We start from the raw sequence: 7,502 nt of genomic DNA, 5'->3' as shown, positions 1-7,502 counted from the left end.
GTGATAACACATGGCACATGGATTTAGGAGCATCAAACCACATGATTTGTCATGGAGAGTGGTTTGATAATATGATACCAACACAAAATTAGGGTTATGTTGCTACAAGTGATGATACTCAGCATCCTATTACACATGTTGGTAGTGTGCCATTGAGAATGTATGATGGCAGGGTAAAAACTATGTATGAGGTGTTGTATGTGCCATCGCGATTACAAAGAGTTTGGCATCAGTGGGACAAATGGTTGAACAAGGATTGCAAGTGAGAATTCATGAACATGGTTGCTTTGTTGAGGATTTCAAGCATGGCCACAAATTGATTGCCGAAGGTCAAAAAGAGGGAAGTTTGTTCAAGCTAGATGCAAGCATTCCAGAATTGAAGTCAGCCATGTTTTCTCATAGTCATGGGGGATAGTGCCAGACATTGATATTTGGCATAAAAGGATTGGTCATGTAAACATTTAAAAGCTGAAATCTATGCAAACAAAAGGCATTGTTGGTGGTCTAACTGGATTCAAATATGATGGGAGTACACATGTTTGTGATGCATGCCAATTTGGGAAACAAGCAAGGTTGCCATTTCCCAGGGATAGTCAAATGTGTACAAGACCACTTGAGGCTGTGCACAATGATATATGGGGTCCCATGCAAACTCAATCAATAAAAGAGAGTAGGTATTATATCACATTTATTGATGGTTTCAGCAGGATGACATGGATCTATTTTTTGAAAGAGAAGAGTGAAGCCTTGGGTAAGTTCAAAGAGTTCAAAGCACTTGTGGAGAAGCAATATGGCCATTGGATTAAGTGTTTGAGGATAGATGGTGGTGGTGGTGGTGAGTACATTTCACATGCATTTGATGCATTCTTGAGAGACCATGGCATTAGAAGGTAGCTTATATGCAGGTACACTCCTTAGCAAAATGGAGTTGCTGAGAGAAAGATAGGTGAAGTGGCAAGAGCACTCGTGAATGAGAAGAATATGCCTTTGTATCTTTGGGCAAAAACATGTGACACAACGGTGTACATTTTGAATAAGACACCTACAGGAGGTGCCATACATGAGAGTCTTGAGATGAGGATGACAAGTTTTAGGCCAGATATTGGACATCTCAAATTCTTTAGATGTATTGCCTATGTACTTGGGGGGATCACTCATAAATATGTAAGCGTAGCACATGAGTTCAACGAAGGAATTTTTAAAATCCATATTTTACACATTTTTTACATACATAAGGGTAACATTTAAAGGGGGTATTCATAGGTTGAATAGAGAAAGGGTATGTTTTATTCATGAAAAATTAACAAATAAGGGATTTTTAAAATAGGCCTTGAACTCACAGAATACAGAGGGTTTACTTAGTGAACCCCCTGAGCCTATGTGTACACATGTTCGAGATGAGAAGAGAAGGAAATTGGACCCCAAGGCTTACAAGTGCATATTCATTGGCTATGCACAAGATAGAAAGGCTTACAAATGTTACAATCTAGAAACTAAACATGTACTCATTTCTAGAGATGTGGTGTTTGATGAGTTGGCAAGTTGGTACAAAAACAAAGATGATGTTATGGTGGATGACATGTGCATATGAACTTGCCAAAAGAGAGTACTATTTCATTATCTGGGCTAGGTGAAACATCAAGTGGAAGTGATAATGTAAGTCCATGGTCAAGAAGGTTGACATGGTAGTGTGAGCACAAGTGAAAGTGTTGTTGACAAAGGCAAAAACAAGGTTGAAGGAATTAGTATAGCAGGTTATGAGTCATCTAGCTCAGAAAGCTTAGATAAAGAACTTGGCATCCCAACCTTACATACTCCAGGTGTAAGGCAAGAGAGATATGTTCCTCCACATGCTAGAGCACAGGGTGTACAAAGTGAACCATAGGTTTTGAGAAGGTCACAAAGGATTAGGTATCTCTAGTGGAGAGATTGACATATGATGGGTATGCAATGTATTATGCATATATGACATCAATGATAAAGCATGTGGAACCATCATGTTTTAGAGAAGCTATTGGAAAGCATGTATAGGAGAAAGCAATGGATGAAGAAATGGATGCATTAGTACACAATGATACATGGGATTTGGTTGCATTACCAAGTGGAAAGAATGTCATTGATTGCAAACGGGTGTATAAAATGAAATGTAAGGCTAATGGATCAATAAAAAGGCATAAAGCAAGGCTGGTCGCGCAAAGGGACATGCACATACACATGGTTTGGATTATGACGAGACATTTAGCCTCGTGGGAACAGTGAGATCTGTGATTGCATTGGCTATGTTAAATGGTTGGGAAATGCATCAAATGGATGTAGAGAATGCATTTCTAAATGGTGAATTGCAAGAAGAACTGTTCATGGAGTAGCCAGAAGGGTATGTGCATCCCAAATATCCTACATATGTATGTAAATTGAAGAAGGCCTTGTATGGACTGAAGCAAGCACCACGTGCTTGGAAAGATAAGATAAGCAAGTATCTCATTATTAGTATTGGTTTTCATGTAGGAACATCAGATTCATCACTATATGCAGCAAAGAAGACAGCACATGGTATTGTGGTGATTGTCATCTATGTAGATGACTTCATTGTGAGACAGGTGATTCAAACAAGGATATTGCTGATGTGAAAGCTTCATTATGTGGTGAATTTTATATGAAAGACTTGGAAAAATTGAGATACTTTCTTGGCATTGAAGTGGTGAAAACAAAGAAAGGTGTTTGGTTGGTTCAAAGACAATATGCATTGAACATGCTAGCAAAGTATGGCATGACAGGTTGTAAGTCAATGAGCATACCATTGGAGGAAAATGTGAAGCTAAGGGCTGATTGTGATGAAGATCTTGAGGATGTGACAATGTATAGAAAGATGGTTAGTAGTTTGATATACATGACTATCACTAGACCGGATTTATGCTATGCAGTTGGGCTCGTGAGTCAATTTATCCAAAGCCCAAGGAAACCACATTTGGATGCATTGAGAAGAATCTTGAGATATGTGAAAGCTACATCACATTATGGACTCCTTTATGAGTATGGCAAAGCTTTGCATGTTCATGGATACACAGATGCATATTGGGTAGGTAGTTCTTATGACAGAAGATCTACCAGTGGCTATGCTTTCACATTGGGAAGTGTAGTGGTGAGTTGGAGTAGCAAAAATAAACCCACAGTTGCTTTATCTAGCACAAAGGTAGATTATCGAGGAGTAGCTATGGCTGCATGTGAGGTGGTATGGCTGAAAAAGCTACTCGTAGATTTGGGACAACAATCTGATGGGAAAGTTATCATACAATGTGACAACATGACCAGCATACAGTTGGCATGCAATTCGGTCTACCATGCGAGGACCAAACACATAGAGGTCCATTATCACTTCATCAGAGGGAGAAAGTGTTGGATGGATAGATAGAGTTGACATATGTGAAGACTGAAGAGCAGGTTGCAGATATCTTTACCAAACCACTTGTGGTGGTAAAGAGAAGTTTGAGTACTTCAGAGATAGGCTTGGAGTACATGAGATGGATATGGTGAGCTTGAGGGGGGGAGTGTTGATAATGCAAGCTCATCAGGATCTGGTGGATAGTGGTAGCATGTGGACACCAGTCTAGCAGTGTGTGTGTGGGGAGAATAATGGCCATGTCCCCAGCTATCCAAGTGTGTGGATATTAGACTTAGGTTATTTCAGTGTGAACTTATCACTAGTGACGTAGTGTGTTGTGTTTTGTGGTGTGCAATGAAGGAAAGCTATGGAGCTTCTCTATCATGTAGATGTTGATGGTTTGAGATAATGAGAGCTAATTAGGGTTTGCCTCTTAACTCTTGTGTCTATCTCCTCTCTCTTTTCATTGTGGGGGGCTGCAGGTGGACACTTCATAGTAGATACAACTGCTCAAAAGATTCTCCTAGTAGGCTTATGGTGCCCCCAATCTTGTTTGGAGATGCGGTCGAATATGTCAAGCGATGTGACGAATGTCAGTGGGCCACAATTTTGCATAATTATTAATAAGGATAGAATTTCCTTCTATCCCATATTGTCCTTGCTACCATTTGGGAAATGGGACATGGATTTCGTTGGTCCCATTAGTCCGGCCACCCGAAACACCCACGCAAGATATATCATAGCAACAATGAACTATTGCACTAAATGGGTGGAAGCTAGGGCCACAAGAAAGGCCGATGCAATATCCATGGCCAAATTCCTTTATGAGTGTGAGATCACTTGATTTGGATGTCCTCTTGATCTTGTCAGTGATGACAATGGTACCCACTTCATCAATGAAGTGCAATTCTTGCTACAAGAACTCTTGGTCGCACACCATAAATCTTCACCCTATTGTCCCCAAGCTAATGGCCAAGAAGAGAGTGCTAACAAGATGATATGTGCCATCCTAACCAAGACTATAGAGGCAAGTTGCAACAATGACTAGGAACAAAAGTTTCCAGTTGCAATCTAGAGCAACCCCCCCTCCCCAAAATTCAGGATGGGTAGTGTCAGGTTATTAGAGACAAGCCCCCCTTGGTTGCATATAGTTTACAAGGGTGGTGTACTAGTGAAGCTATGCATGTGATGCATGTGCACTGTGAACCATACTCTAACAATCTTTACATGTGGGGACATCGAGACAAAGAACCCAACATATCACTAGTTAAGATCGCCTTCCTTCAAATCTCCTCCCATACATTACTATTCATTAAGAGTTTTATTGGGCCCTTCAAAGACCCCATGCACCTTCTCAACATTAGGCCACAAAAGTTTGCCCATTCCTACTAATGCAATTCATCAAGCTTAACAATATACTTAGAGTATCTTCACAAAAGTTTGCCCATTCTTACTGATGCAATTCATCAAGCTTAACAATGGACTTAGAGTATCTTGGAAAGCTTGCCTATAGTTATTAAAGTCTCACAACTCTCTTCCCCTCCTCCTTCCTTTATGCCATTATTAGATCTATCAAAGTTGAGTTTAGATTAGTCAAACTATTTAATATTTTTTTATTATTTCAATGACATCTCACGATCTATCAAAGTTGCCCACATTGTTGGCATCAAAGGTATGCTTGATTCTCTCCTTATTCTCACTGTTCAATTGAAAAGTTCTGTAGGGTGTTTGCTTCATCATGTTGAGTGGCTTTTGTTTAATGCCTTAACTAGATGCAAATATTGAAACATGTTAGCACCCTGATAATATTATGAAGGGGGTACATTCTTGAGATATATGGGTGTGTGAGTAAGAATTTTTTGGTTGTTCGTCACTTCAAAATGTGTAGTGGCTCGAGGATGACGCATAGTGGGGGGTTCCTTGGGAATTAATTTGCACATGACTATGCATGAGGCAGTACGAGGGTTGGTGGTTGACATGTGTCTAGCGCATGCAAGCGAGCAGGTTGATAGCATCCAAAGGATGGCAAATGCATGGGATCATTTTGATGAGCAGAGAGATGGTGGATGGGGGGATTGGGAACCGAAAGAGGAGATGAAGAGACATCGTGAGAGGAGCAGGAAGGTGATAGTGTTGCAGAGAAGCTGCATCAAGATTGGATTTCTTCACACCTGCATGCTCAAACTCGTCCTCAACAAAATCTTCATAGCGGGAAGGTATGTGTTAATATTCCATTGGAATCGGTCAAAAGGTAGATAGGCTTGTTCTCTATGTGTATTGCTATTCTATTCTGTCAGAGGAAGCTGTGGAGCAAGGCAAAGATTGGGAAATGGCTACAGCATGAGGTGTTTCATGAGAAAATCGTGTCTTGAGTTTTCTACCTCGGGAAAGTTTCCTTTAATGTTCATGAAGAGATGGACTCCGCTCTTCATGGGAACGAAATTGGTGCATATTGCTATGTCCTTTGACCCTGCTTTCGATGTAAATAAGAGCCTTAAAGAAGCCTTTCTGCTGGTCTGGGTCGACATCATGGGTCTTCTGCCATGGTTGAGACTTGCACTAAGGAGGTCCAATGTTTTTTATACCAAGAGATGATGATAATGGGCACCATTCGAATAAAATTTATATATTCTAGAACACACTGGTGGAGACACCAAAAGTGCTGGACGTGGATTTAGGGGAGCTGAAATTAATATTCGGGGGGTTTTCTCCGAGCGTGCTTTAGATGTGGAGGCTTAGAAAAAAAAGTGAAAATGGGCAGAGAAGGAAGGAAGGAGGAGGGCTCAGATGGGGTGCGAGGTTGAGACTAGTAATAGACATGTTGATAAGGAAGATAAGGAGAAGGGGAAGATGGTCATGGAGGGAGGGGAACTTGAGGGTCAGGGGTGGACTAAGGTGAGAGATAGAACTAATGGGGGAAATAATCTCATGCAAGTTAAAGGAGAGGCTAGGAAAAATCAAACCAAAAAGGGGACGAGGGGCAACTCCTTAAAAGGGTTGAGTCCTCCATTTTATTCCAATCCAGTTGACCCACTAGGAGGAGAGGATAGTGAGATATCTTCCATGGTAAGGTTTAATTGGCAAGTGGACACAGCATGGAGGGACTTTTACAATGAGGAGTGGGGGAGCATAGGGAAAACTTAGGTGGGGAAGAGGAGAATGAAGCGGAGATGGTTCTGGCCACTACTCTGGAATGATTAAGGAAACTAAGACAAAGGGGTACACTTGGAATGTTAAGGGGTTTAAGGATAGGAAGACAAATTCAGCCTTTTGGGGACTGGTGAAAGACTGGGGGTTTAGTAATGGCAATTCAGGAACATAATCTTTTTAGTATGAAGTGTGGGAGAAGGAAAGCTTTAGGGACTGGGTGGTGTCGTATGGGGGAGTAAACTCAGGATTTAGTGGAGTCTTGACCATTGTTAAGAAGGATTTAAATCCCAACATCATTGCCAATCCTCCTAATGGCAGGATCTTAGTTGTATAGATTCAAATAGATGAAGAGAAGGTGTGGATAGTCGCTCATAATCATGGGATTGGATTGCTAGATTAGATATTCAGTGTCCATGCATTATTATGGGGGACTTTAATATGGTAGAGAAGCAAGCAGAAAGGTGTGGGGGAAGTATTGTTCTTATGGGTTAAGAGAAAAAGAAGTGGGAGAATCTTAGAGGCAAGATGGGTCTGGGCTGATGGGTGGGAATCGGGGGCATGGGGTTTTGATCCTAGGCATACTTATTTTAGCCTAAATTTGGGCCCAAAACTAGGAGATGGTACTATAAGGAGAAGCAGCCAATGTATACTTTTTTTGGCTTTAATTAAAAATCCTTTGGACAAGACACCGGTGGTGAAAGTTTGGACTAAGGGAGATTACTTTGAAGAGAAGACCCCTAAGGGGTATACCTCTAAGACTCTTCTTGTGGCATGTATGGAGTTGAGTTATCACATATCTTGGGAGAAGTCTTCTTTTGTGTGAGAAGATGAGAGGTGGGACCAAATCTATGATTTACTTAATAGAGATTGGGAGTAGGATGGATGTGGTAGGAGTAAAAAATGTCCTTTTGTAAATGGCAACTTTTGCCTTGTTAATATAAATATAAATACTTATTATTAAAAAAAAAGTGTA

The sequence above is a fragment of the Cibotium barometz genome, chromosome 26 (assembly GCF_041138505.1).
Source record: "Cibotium barometz isolate CiBa-2024 chromosome 26, ASM4113850v1, whole genome shotgun sequence".
NCBI classification, from domain to species: Eukaryota; Viridiplantae; Streptophyta; class Polypodiopsida; order Cyatheales; family Cibotiaceae; genus Cibotium; species Cibotium barometz.
Note: the sequence above shows the minus strand (reverse complement) of the source record.